We start from the raw sequence: 14,521 nt of genomic DNA, 5'->3' as shown, positions 1-14,521 counted from the left end.
ACCCCCACCCCATCCCCCTTTTCCACCTCTGGGATCCTCAGTTCCCTTATCTCCTTTGAGAGTTCAAGGAATTACTGTGATAGTTATATCTTTCTTTCTCTCTTTCTTCTTCTTTTTTTTTTTCCCAGCTCCCACTTATGAGTGAGGACATACGGTATTTCTTTTTCCGCACCTGGCTTATTTCACTTAACATAATTTTCTCTAAGTTCATCCATGTTGCTGCAAATGGCAGAATTTCATTCCTTTTTCAGGGCTGGCCCATGACTCACTCGGGAGAGTGCGGTGCTGATAACATCAAGGCCGTGGGTTCAGATCCTATATAGGGATGGCCGGTTCACTCACTGGCTGAGCGTGGTGCTGACAACACCAAGCCAAGGGATAGGATCCCCTTATTGGTCATCTTTTTATAAAAAAAAAAAAAAAGAAAAAAGAAACGAAAAGAATTTCATTCCTTTTTATGGCAGAGTAGTATTCCATTGTGTAAATATACCATATTTCCTTTTCCAGTCATCTATCGATGACGTGTAGGTTGGTTCCAACTCTTAGCCATTATAAATAGATCTGCAGTAAACATGAGAGTGTGGATATCGCTTTAGCATGATGATTTCCATTCCTTTAAGTATACACCCAGCAGTGGGATTACTGGACTGTATGGCAGTTCTATCTGTACTTGTTTGAGGAAATTCCACACTGTTTTCCAGAAGGGCTGCACTAATTAACAGTCCCACCAACAGTGTAGGAGAGCTCCCTAAACTTTAATTTTAAAACTTATACCAAAGTTAGTTATTGGAGAACTTCTGCAGATGTTTGGAACAACTTGGGTATGTAAATCTTCTTTTCCAACTGTACATTTTATGAAATCTAAATACAAATTAATTTTATATACACACCAGATTTCAAAGACTTAATGCAAAAAAAGAATGGAAGTGTTCTTGTTAATAATTTTTATAATGATTACATGTTGAAATGATAATATTTTGGCTATATTGGGTTAAATAAAATATGGCATTAAAATTAATCTCACAAGTTTCAACTTTTTAAATGTTGCTATTAGAACATTTTAAACAATATATGTGACTCACATGTTTCTATCAGATGGCACTGGTCTGTGGCCTAACGGTGCCAGAGAGACTCAGCTCCCCATCCCCCAACTAGCTGGATGTTATGACTTTAAGCAATCTACTTAACCTCTGTAAACATCTGTTTGCTCATCTGTAAACTGAAGGAAATAATACTGTCTTCTGAATCGGCCTATAGTGAATTTTACAAGAGACAGTGAACAAAAAGCTTATCACAGTGCCTGTATCTTAGTAAAATATTCTGTATATGTTCACTTGTATTATTGTTGTGTATCATCATTCTGTAACAATCACCCAGATGTTTGGCAAAATAATGCATCAAAATAAATGTTAGTCGCTTAGGGTTGGCTCTGGTATCCCATGACCAGATAAAGTAACCTCATTTTCCAAGGTAAAAAAAAGGGACTTGATGTCAGATATAGGTTTTTTTGTTTGTTTGTTTGTTTGTTTTTTAAAAGATGACCAGTAAGGGGATCCTACCCCCCTACTTGGTGTTGTCAGCACCATGCTCTCCCAAGTAAGCCAACCGGCCATCCCTACACAGGGATCCAAACCCACGGCCTTGCTGCCATCAGCACCACACTCTCCCAAGTGAGCCATGGGCTGGCCCTCAGATATAGGTTTTTCTCATATTTGTGAGTTTATTTACATTTAAAAAATCACAATTTCAAGTAGATGAAATGCTCTTATTTAAAACACTGAAACTTCTTAAAACCCAGACTTCCCTAGAAAATTCAGGCAGGAGGTTTATTCTTAAGAAATAATAGTGTTTGGGCCAGCCCGTGGCTCACTCGGGAGAGTGCGGTGCTGATAACACCAAGGCACCGGGTTCGGATCCCATATACGGATGGCCGGTTCGCTCAGTGAGCGTGGTGCTGACCACACCAAGTCAAGGGTTAAGATCCCCTTACCGGTCATCTTTTAAAAAAAAAAAAAAGAAAGAAATAATAGTGTTTGATATCTCAAAGGACACAAATTCAGCAATCCTCCATTTAGATGCAATTTTGAAGGCTAAACTTTCATTTATATCCATTTTTTTTTTCTTTTTGGTCAGGATTAAAGAAACTTTTAAATAAATAGGCTGGATACACATTAGAAACATCTGTTCTCAGAAAAATGGATAAGTACCTTTCCCTATTCCTCTCATCCCTAAACTAAAAACCCTGGACTTTATGTATCAAGGTGGAAATAAGAATACAGACCACTGGGGACATCAGGACTCAAGGAACGACATGATGGTGAATTCCCTGGGTTTTCTTATTGAATCATATATTCCAAATTTAGAGCTGGAGAAGATAGACTCAAAATGCCATTGGGTACAGACAAAGAAAGTCCTCCCAAATAAGCCTTCTCTCTCTAGCCAATGGACCAGGGAGAAAGAAGTCTAGAAAGATAGAAAACTTTTGGATAATAACCACTTTACTTCAGCCAAATACCATACGAAAAAACTTTGAATCCCCCTCCACTCGTGCCAGCAAAGATCAAGTAGGTAGTCTGGACTCTACTCCTGTTAATGAGGTACCCTTTCCCCTCCCTACTGGGATAGTGTCAGAGGAGTTCTAGTGAAGACACAAGATTTTCACCACTGCCCAAAAGTAACAAGGCCACTTTAACTCCCATGGCATTAGTGGAGGCAATATGGGGAGCCAGAATTCCCATCCACACTAAGCAGTAATGAGGTGCCCCTCCTGTCCTCAGGTGTCTATGGAAGCTGAGTGGGGAACCTGGATTTCTACCTCATCTGGCATTAATGAAGAAGTGACCCCCAGCCAGAGTGATATTAGAGGAAAGCAGCTAAAATAGAATTTTAAATAAGATCCAGAGTCTCACAACATAATACCTACAATGTCCAGATTTCAATCAAAAATTGCTTATTATAGTAAGAACCAGAAAAATCTCAACTTGAATTTAAAAAGATAATAAGTAGGTACTAACATTGACATGACAGAGATATTAAAATTATCTGACAAGAGTTTTAAAATGCTATCATAAAAATGCTTCGATCAGCAATTATGAACATATTTGAAACAAATGAAAAAAATAGAAAGTCTCAGCAAAGAAATAGAAGATTTAAAGAAGAACCAAATGGAAATGTTAGAACTGAAAAATACAATAATTGAAATGAAAAAAAAAAAAAACAGTGAATAAGCTCAAAAACAGAATGGAGGGGCAAAGGAAAGAAACAGTGAACTGGAACATAGAAAAATAGGCCTTACCCGATCTGAACACCAGAAAGAAAATAGACCAAACAAGTAAATAAATAAACAAAACACTTGTAGATCAAAATAAAAATCAAACATTAATGTGATTGGGGACCAGAAGAATAGAAGAAAGAGGATGGAACTGAAAGTATTTGAAGAAATAATGGTTGAATATCTCAAATTTGGCAAAAGATGTAAACCTACAGATATGAGAAGCTTAATGTATCCAAGTAGAAAAGACCAAAGAAATCCAGGCCAAGGTACATCATAGTCAGACTTCAGAAAACTAAAGACAAAGAAAAAAATCTTGAAAGCAACAAGAGGGAAACAACATCTTACCTACAGGGGAAAAACAATTCTAATGACAACAAATCTCTCATCAGAAACCATGGAAGCCAGAAGGAAGAGGCAAAACATTTTTCAAGTGCTGAAAGGCAAGAACTATCAATACAGAATTCTATATCCAGAGAAAATATTCTTCAGGGATGAAGAGAAATTTTAGACATTCTCAGATGAAGAAAAACTAAGAGGCTTTGTTGCCATCAGACATAACCTAAAAGAATGTCTAAAGGAAGATCTCTAAGCAGATAGGTAATGATATAAGAAGTAATCTTGGAACATCAGGAAGGAAGAAAGAAAAACAGAGAATAAAAATATAAGTAAACACAGTGTATTTTCCTTCTCCTCTTGAGTTTTCTAAATTTTTTGACAATTGAAGCAAAAATTATAATACTGATGTGGTTCTAGAAGTATGTAGATGGAATGTTTAAGACATAAAGAGGGAGAATAAAAGGGCATAAAGATAGGTAAATTTTCTATACTTGACTTGAAATGGTAAACTGTCAATAAAAGTAGACTGTAATAAGTTATATACATAGGATGTAAAACCTAGAGCAACCACTAAAAAAACACAAAGAAGTACACTCAAACACACTATAAATAAATCAAAACAAAATTCTAAAAAATGTTCAAGTAAACCATATGAAGATAGGAAAAGAAAACAGAGAAACATACAACCTAAAGAAAACAAAAAAATAAAATGGCAGGGCCGGCCCGTGGCTCACTCAGGAGAGTACGGTGCTGATAACACCAAGGCCCCGGGTTCGGATCCCATATACGGATGGCCGGTTTGCTCACTGGCTGAGCGTGGTGCTCACAACACCAAGTCAAGGGTTAAGATCCCCTTACCGGTCATCTTTTAAAAAATAAATAAATAAAATAAAAAATAAATAAATAAAATAAAATAAAATGGCAGACATTAGCCCTACCATGTTGACAATTACATTAGATGTAAATGGTCTAATACACCAATTAGAAAACAGAGATTAAGAAGCAAAGTGGATTTTTAAAAATTACCCAACTGTATGCTATCTACAAGAAACTCATTTCAAACACAATTACATAGGTAGAGTGAAAATAAATAAATGAAAAATATATAAAGCATAAAAACATTAATCAAAAGATAGAATGAGTGGCTATAATATATTATATAAAGTAGACTCCAGAGTAAAGAAAACTACCAGAGATGAAGAAAAACATTACATAATTATAAAAGGGTTAACCCACCAAGACAATATAGCTCTCCTAAATGTGTATGCAACAAAAAACAGCTGTAAAATATGTCAAGCAAAAACTAATAGAATTGAAAAAAGAAATAGACAAATCCACAATTATAGTCATAGACTTTAATACCTTCTCTCTCAACCACTGATAGAACAACTATACAGAAAATCAGCAAGGATATAGAAGAACTCAGTAACACTATCAACCAATAGGATCCAATCGACATTTGTAGACTACTTCACCCAGTGATAGCAGAATACACATTATTTTTAAGTACCCATGGAACATATGCCAAAACATATCCTGGGCCATAAAACCAACCAACATCAACAAAAAATTTTTTTTTGCAAGTGGCCCATATGAGGATCCAAACACTTGACCTTGGTGTTACAAGACTATGCTCTAACCAACTGAGCCAACTGGCTAGCCCGCCAGCAAATTAAAAAGAATTGAAATTATACAGAGTGTGTTCTCTAGCCACAGTGCAATGAAACAGGAAAATCTCCAAACACTTGGGTAATAAGCAACACATTTCCAAATATGCCATGGGTTATAGAGAAAATCTCAAGGGAAATTTTTTTTTAAAAAAATTGAACTGAATGAAAATAAATGCAACATATCAAAATTTGTTGTACACAGCTAACCCACCATGGAGGAGGAAATTTATAGCACTAATGCTACCATTGGAAAAGAGGGAAAGATTCAAATCAATAACCTAAGCTCCCACCTCAAGAAATGTTAAAAAATAAAACCAAAATAAATCAAAAGATTCAGATCCCCAAACCAACCAGCTGACAAAAACAAAACAAAACAAAAGACGGCAGAAGGAAGGAATTAATAAAGATAAGAGCAGAAATCAATGAAACTGGAAAAAAAAAAAAAGAAAAAAAAATCAGTGAGACAAAAATCTGGTTCTTATAAAGATCAACTGACAAACTTCTAGCAAAACAAAGAAAAAAAGATACAAATTACCAGTATCAGGAATGGAATGGGATATTTCTATAGACACTGTAAACATCAAAAAGATAATAAGAAAATATGAGGGTACTTCAAAAAATTTCTGGAAAAATAGAATTAAGAGATAATACATTAGCTCAGTTGTTTAGAGCATGGTGTTGTAACACTAAGGTCAAGAGTTCAGAAATCCGAACCAGCTGGGAGCCAAAAAAAAAGAAGATAATATAAATCTTTCCATGAAGTTTTTTTTTTTTTTTAAAGATGACCAGTAAGGGGATCTTAACCCTTGACTTGGTGTTATCAGCACCACGCTCACCCAGTGAGCTAACCAGCCACCCCTATATGGGATCTGAACCTGAAGCCTTGGCATTATCAGCACCACACTCTCCCAAGTGAACCACAGGCTGGCCCTTTCCATGAACTTTTTGAAGACCCCTTGTATTACAAATAACTCTACACACATAAATTTCACAACTTACATGAATGAACCAATTCTTCAAAAAACACAAACTATTACAACTCATCCAATATGAAATCAATAATTTGAATATCCTTGTAACCATTAAGGAAATTAAACTCATAATTTTAAAACATCTGAAAAGAAATCTCCAGGCCCATATGGTTTTACTGGAGAATTCTACCAAATATTTAAAGGAGAATTAACTCCAATCCTACACAATATCTTCCAGAAAATAAGGAGAGGATAAATATGCTGTTTATTAGCTTAGCTTTGTCCTTTTACTCCACCACAGCTGTCTTCTTTCAATTCTGGAACATGCAGAGCAACTTCCCCACTTAGGGGAAGCCTGAACTATGCTGCTGCCTTTGCCCACGATGCTTCCCAATCACACCCCCTTTTACCAGACTCATTCCCCTCACTCCTCAGATCTCAGCTTATATAGCTCTCATGTTACTTCCTCAGGAAAGCCCAGAGTAGGTAAGGCCCTGTCTTGTGCACTTATAGTTCCTTGTATGTCTTTGCTGTGGCATTTAGTACAGTTTTAATTAGTTATTTGCAAGTATATATCTAAAGTCTGCCTCTCCCTTTAGTCTAAGCTGTAAACTGCTTATTATATTAGGGAAGGAAACTGGACTGCCTTATTCACTCTCTGTCTCTAGCTTGGAGCCCAGCACCATGGGTCCAGACATCATTAGATCAATATAAATTGAGTGTATTAGGATTCTCCAGAGAAACAGAACCAATAGGTATATATATAGGATGGATATATATAAATATCCCAAAATCACTACATAGAACCTCAAATCAATAACCTAAGCAAATTGATTTGTGTATGTATATATGCAGATCTTTGGGGTGAATCAGCAAGCTGGAGACCCAAGAGTGTTGATGGTGTAGTTGCAGTCCAAGTCTGAAGGCCAGCACTGGCAGGCTGGAGACCCAGGAAGAGTCAATTGCAAATTCAAAGGCAGAAAAGAGCTGTTGTTCCAGTTTGAAGACAGTGTAGCAGGAGGAATTCCTTGGAGGACTATCAGCCTTTTTGTTCTACACAGGCCTTCAATGGATTGGATAAGTCCCATGCATATGGGGGAGGGCAATTTGTTTTACTCAGTCTACTAATTTAAATGAAAAATCTCATCCAAAAACATTCTTACAAAAACACACAGAATAATGCTTGTCCAAATATCTGGGCACCCCATGGCCCAGTCAAGTTTAATAAATGAATATAGAAAAAAAAAAGATGTGCTTGTACAATTACTCTATCAGGTGTCAGCCTACGATCAAAGTTTTATATTCTGGCTGAAAAAGTATATAGCAGCTAAATTCACCAGTGAATTCATAGTCATTAGCGAGGCTTTGGACTTAAATGATATGTAATAGTAACTACCATTAACTGAGTATTTTTTGTGTCTGTCTATTATCTCTCATCCTTCCAATAACTCTGCCAGGTTAAGAGAGATTGTACAATGTGTATGAGACCACATAGCCAAGTATTGGCAAATTGGTAATAGAAACTCAAGTTTTTCTTCAGAATTCAAGATTTAACTTACCTACTTAAGCAATTCCCATTAAGAAAAAAAAGCTAATAGAATTTCCCAAAATTGAGAAACAATTTGCAGCTCAGCCATTTATAATTTGAGCAAGTTATTAAACTCTTCAAGTCCCAGTTTCCTCATTTGTTAGAGATAAAAGTACCCTCCTTTAGGGTCGCTGAAGGATTAATGGAGCTAATAAATATTAAGAATTCATCATGGCACTTGGAACACAGTAGATGCTGAGTAAATGCTAACTTGTAATGCTGTTGCTCCACTTCCATTGCCACCTACATGATTCTGCTTTTGTAGACTTTTAGCTGCTTTAAAATCCTCCTTGAATCTTTCTGTGCCTCTCCCCTGGGGATAGAAAGGCATCAGGGAAAGGGCAGCTCAAATGTGTACATAATTCAGTCCACTGCCACAGCCCCTTCACAGCAGCAGCTTCAGAACTCTTTCCCTCCCTCTCTGCTCACCCCCAACAAACCCTGCACACATACATGCATATTCCACCCCTCATAAAAACAGCCTCTTTAGGGGCCAGCCCGTGGCTCACTCCGTAGAGTGCGGTGCTAATAACACCAAGGCCATGGGTTCGGATCCTATATATGGATGGCCGGTTAGCTCACTGGCTGAGTGTGGTGCTGACAACACCAAGTCAAGGGTTAAGATCCCCTTATCGGTCATCTTTAAAAAAAACAGCCTCTTTGTTCCAGGAGTCCCCAGTGTCTGGCCACAGGACGTTATCTGAGACTGGTACCAGGCTGTCTTTGTTTTTCCCTTCCTTCCCTAAGCAGACCCTTTCAACCCAAACAAGTCAACTCCAGCTAACAGATGCCTGCAGGTTACCAGGTCCACCAGCAACTTAGATGTGCCCAAACATGTCTGAGTCATGGCTAAAACCCAACTCAGACACTAGACTGGGCACAATAACAGAATTTGTCATCACTTTATATTCTACCTGAGCGCTTTTGTGGAACATGTTCTTATTTCAAATGTCAGTATCTGCCTGTCTTATCATTTTCCATTTTTATTTTATTAACTTCTGTTGGAGTATTTTTGTGGATACTTATTTTCAAACATTAATTTATTAAAATATTAATAAAAAAGTCATAAAAAATTTTCTAATTAGCAAATCATCTCCTCCAAACTTTGTCAGTGTGCATATATCTTATGAATGTACATACACATATATATACATAAATACATATATATATACACACACACATACAGTAATGAAATACATGGGCTGGCCAGTTAGCTCAGTTGGTTAAAGTGTAGTGCTGATAACAACAAGGTCCAGGATTTGATCCCTATACTGGCCAGACACAAAAAAAGAACTATAATAATAATACTGAATTAGATAAAAAAAAACTCATTACTTTTCATTATTTATATTGAATATTCACTAAGTCTAACTGTTGCTCTCTGTCCTGTTCATTTTCAAAAACAGTAAATTTTCTAATAAATTTGCAATTATCAGCTCACCCTAACAAAATATTTAAGTCAAAGACATTTTTAATGCTATTTGCCATGATTTTACTCATCAGTCCACCTTGTTGGTAAAACAAGCTACTTAATACAGGAAAATTGTGATTATTTTAGACTGAAAAAAACAAATCATGGAAGCATACTCTTCCCCTTTATAGCAAAATCCCAAACTAGCTTATTCTGGGTTGATCTTGATGATAAATTTTCTGTTCTCCATACATGGTAAGACAGGTGCTGGGGACTATTTTTCTGGCCAGGATAACAGATTTGCAGTGGTCACCCACACTCTCTCACCTGCTCTGAGAGTGTTCAGGTCAGAGGACAGGTTGAGACCAGGAGACAATGGAAAACAGGCCAAACAATAAAAAGACTGAACCACTGGCTTTTTTCTTTTTTTTTTTCTTTTTTTTTTTTTTAGCAGCTGGCTGGTTCATACTGTCCTTTTTTAACAGGGCCTCTGGCCTCAGACTTTCACCTCTGTCACATAGCCAGGCTGTGTAATTGGCAGTCTATTTAAACGTGATGGCTAAAACTTAAGCATTAACCTTCTCACTGCAAATTTTGTTCCAATGGCAGTCAAAACATTTTCAATTTTTATGTACCCTGTTGCGTACACAGAATTTCCATACACATTAAGTCTCCGAAAAGCAATATATATATCAATTCCTGAGACGAAAATGTGCATTTATCCCTTAACAATAATCTATATGAGAAATAAAACAACAGCCCCATTTAAGGAAAACTATTGTTGCAGGTAGAGTTCCCAGGAAAAAGACTGAGATGAAGAACTGCACACAGAAGGTTGATTGGAGAATGATCTTGGGATCCACAGGTGTGGGGATACAAAAGACACTGATCAAGGCAGGGGGAGAAGTTGGCCTGTGATGACGCAGTCGGAGCGAAGGCCTCAGCCAGTCTCATGGGGAGCTACAGCTGGGATGGCCCTGCAGAGGTGTCCCAAAATAAGGCAAAGGGGATGGACCTTTACACTCATACAGCCAGTCATTGGATTCTGGCTGCCCCTAGGGAAGGGGCATGACTTTGGACAAGGTGGCTTCTCATCACCAGGATTGGGGGGAGCACGAGGACACGGGTGTGAGCTGTCAGCCAATCACACTGCCAGTTTCAGTCTGAAGTGGGGGATCTGGGCAGCATACCCCAGTGCCTATGGTAAGTGTGAATCACACACTCATTCATTTCTCACCAGAGAAATACCTATATAGACCCAACAGATACTAAAGTCTACTTCTTAAAAAAGAGTAGCCTATTAGAAGGGGGAAAATATCATGGGCCACAGAACTTTTTCTCACTTTTAAAGGAAAGACTTCATGTCACTGCCAAGATAATGCAGCACTTTATGCTCAGCTCAAGATTGGCCCCAGCTTTTCTGGCCCAAATTAAAAGCAACCCAGCAGCAAAGCTCAGGTCAGTTACTCTCTCTTCTCTCTGCCCCTACCCAGCACTGACAGTATCTTCCCAAAAGCCAGTGACTGCAACATGGAAACGCATTGCATCCAAGAGAGCTACTGGATTTACTCCACACAATGCCTGCATGTGAGTTTTGCCATGAATGCCAATGCACAGAATGGACAGAGAAAGAAAAGTGTTATGCAGAACTACTTATGACAGAAAAATGGTCTATCATAGGGTGTAACCTTTCATCAGAGCTCAAAGGCCAAACCCTTGGTCTGATCATGCAGTCTTCACACTTTCTGCATGCTCGAGACTCCCCAGAAGGATTTTCAATAGAAGAAAGAAAAAATCATCTTAGGACCTGAAAGGACATCTGTACCTCAAACTGAACGATAAAAAACCACATGCAAATCTAAAAAAAAAAAAAAAAGTGATTCTCATGGAAGTAGAGAGTAGAATAATGGTTACTAGAGGCTGGGAGGGGAGGGAGGTGGCTGGAAGAAGTAGTGGACTAACAGGTTCAAAACTATGCTACCTACCCTAAGTGAATCATTGTGCAGTATGTACATGTATTGAAACAACACACTGTACCCCACAAATATGTACGAGTAAAAGTTAAAATAAAAAATAATAAAAATGTTTTAAATAAAAACAGAAAACACATGCCTCTTCATTAAAACAAGGAAATTCATCCTTCTGCCCATTTACAGTATGATCATTTAAAAAAAAAACACACACACACAAACTTTTAAAGGTGGCTAGAAGGTCAGGGGTTCTGATCCCATATAGGCTGCTGTGGATTGAATGCCCCCCCCAAACTCATTGAACCTTAAATTGTTTCCCCCAAAGTTCCAGGTATTGGAAACTTGGCCCCCACTCTAACTGTTAAGGGTGGAAAATCCTACTATGGTAATTGAAAGGTGGGACCTTGAAGAGGTGATTAGATTGTAAGACCATGCCATAATGAATGGATTAATAATGGTGGTCAGGGGTGTGGTTCTGAGGGCTTTAAAAGAAGAGCACATGAGAAGTTCTCTCTCTCTTTTCCACCATTTCTTCCATGTGAGACCCCTGGGTCACCATCACCCCACCAAGGAAGAACATCACCAGATGTGTTCCCTAGACTTTGGATTTCCCAGCCTCTGAAACTGTAAGCAATAAATTTCATTTTCATACAAATTACCCAGTCCCACGTATTTTGTTATAAGCAACAGAAATGGACTAGTACACAGGCCAGCTGCCAAAAAAAGGATAATAACTTCAGAGAAATTCCTGTGAAAGCAGGTTCTGTCTGTCTGATGTGACATCGGTGGTCACACCCTAGAGAAGGTGGCTAGAAGGCAGAACATATTTTAGGTGTTCTCTTAACCCCGTTGGCCTTACCCACCCACCTAGCCCCAGGTTTACCAAACTCATGTTAGAATCTGGTCACATTGCTAAATCTAAATCTCCAGGGAAAATTTTTTGTTTAAAAAGACTAAAATGCAGGTGAAACCCAAAGGTAGGAGGAGTAAACCCACTTAGCAAATAAAGTTCTGCATTTCTTTTTTCCTAAAGTATAAGTATAACATTCCCCATCTATAGGTTTCTCCAGCCCTTGCAACCAGTTTCTTCCAGGGGCTCCTTTGCACATGGTCCCAAATGTCCGCCTTCCTGAGGTAAACATATTCCTAAAAAGGTATATGTGAACAAGATGTTTGTAGCACAAATAATACTTTTCCACTGACTTTTATTCTGATTCCACAGTGTTTTTATTATCACTTTTAATCTATCTCTTGGCAACAAGTGAGTCACTTGTAAAATGAAGAATTATTTTTAAAGTGAGCAATCACCTCACCTATTTTCTGTTTTCATCCAGAAAGGCACCTGAAAATGGCTTTCTCCTTGGAGTCCTGCTGGGGTCTGAAGCTTTCATACCCACACTCACCTCCTTGCCTGTGGCTTCCAGCCTCGACTGTGCAAAGGCCACTCTCTACCTTGCTCAGTGTTCCACCCTAGCTGGATTAGTTTTCTAAGGCTGTCATTACAAAATACCACAGATTGGATGGTTAAACAACAGAATTTTATTGTCTCAGTTCGGGAGGCTAGAAGTCTAAGATCAAGATGTCAGCAGTGTTGGTTTCTTCTGAGACCTCTCTCCTTGGCTTGCTGATGTTTGTCGTCTTCCTGTGTCTAAACATGATTTTCCGTCTGTACCTGTCAGTATCCAAACTTCTTCTTATAAGGTCACTGTAGATTGAATGTCCCTCCTACACTCACTGAAGCTTGATCCCACTGTAACAGTGTTAAGAGGTTGGGAAATCAGACTACAGCAGTGTTGAAAGGTGGGGCCTTGAAGAGGTGATTGGATTGTGATGATGACGCCCTTGTGAACACATTGATACATTCATGGCATAATGGATCGATGTTTTAATGGGTTGTCATAGGTGTGGACTGGTGGCTTTATAAGAAGAGCTAGTGAAAGAACTCTTGCCATCCTTACCGTGTGATAGCCTATGTCGCCATGGGACCCTGTAGAGAGTTCTCACCAAGAAGGTTGTCACAAGATGTGTTCTCTGGACCTTGGACTTCCAGCCTCCAAAACTATAAGAAATAAATTTTGTTTTCTTATAAATTACCCAGTTTCGGGTATTCTGTTATAAGCAACAGAAAACAGACTAATACACTGGTCATATTGGATTAGGGCCCACCTGTAATTTTACCTTAATCACCTCTTTAAAAGCCCTGTCTCCAAATACAGTCACATTCTGAGACACTGGGGGTTAGGGTTTCAACATATGAATGGGGGGGCACAATTCAGCCCATAACACTGGCCAAATAAAAACATATCTGAACATCTGTCTGAATAAGAAGGAAGAGAATGGAAAAGATCGTTCTACCATTTCTAAAAGCCCACCAAAGTTAAGAATTACTCAATAGAAAATGAGTTTCTTGGGCCAGACCGTGGCTCACTCGGGAGAGTGTGGTGCTGATAACACCAAGGCCACGGGTTCAGATCCCTATATAAGGATGGCTGGTTAGCTCACTGGGAGAGCATGGTGCTGACAACACCAAGTCAAGGGTTAGGATCCCCTTACTGGTCATCTACTTTTAAAATTAAAAAAAAAAACAAGTCATACTCACAAAAATGCTTCAAGTCTCACTCTACTTCTAAAGTGCCTAGTAGGGCCCGCCGGTTGGTTCAGTTGGTAGAGCACAGTGTTGATAACACCAAGGGCAAGAGTTCAGATCCCCTTACTGGCCAGCAGCCCAAAAAATAAAACAAAGTGCTTCATGGAAGCCATGAAGACCAGGACCATTAAAAAGAATAATAATGGGATTAATAATGTATTAAACATCTCCTGTGTCCCAGAATTGCATGTGTTTAATCTTTTTTGTACATAGCCTAGAGCTTAGGAACAGGCTCTAGACTCATTGCTTTGATATCTCAGGTCTGCATTTACTGTGGGAAGTGGGGAAAACCTTTTGACTGCCTCGTGCCTGTTTCCTCACCTGTATAATGATGACAAAGGCACCTACCCCTTGGGGTTGTAAAGATTAACTGAGTATATGTGAAACACTCAGAAAAACGCCTAGTACTCACTAAGAGCAATAGAAGTGCTTGCTGTTATTATTAAACTCTCACAACCTTGTTAGTACACATTTTTACTTATGAGAAAACAAAGGCTTAGACCTAAACTTGCCCCGGTGACTCACCCGCAGTGTGGCTGGGGGCGGCGGGGGGGGGGGGGGGCAGGGGGGGACGGAGAGGGTAAAGGTTCCAACCCAGGTGTGGCAGATTCCAGGACCTGAACTCTAAATGAGCTCCTGGTGACCTTTACCCCG

Source organism: Cynocephalus volans, chromosome 12, assembly GCF_027409185.1.
Source record: "Cynocephalus volans isolate mCynVol1 chromosome 12, mCynVol1.pri, whole genome shotgun sequence".
NCBI classification, from domain to species: domain Eukaryota; kingdom Metazoa; phylum Chordata; class Mammalia; order Dermoptera; family Cynocephalidae; genus Cynocephalus; species Cynocephalus volans.
This window is presented reverse-complemented; position numbering follows the sequence as displayed.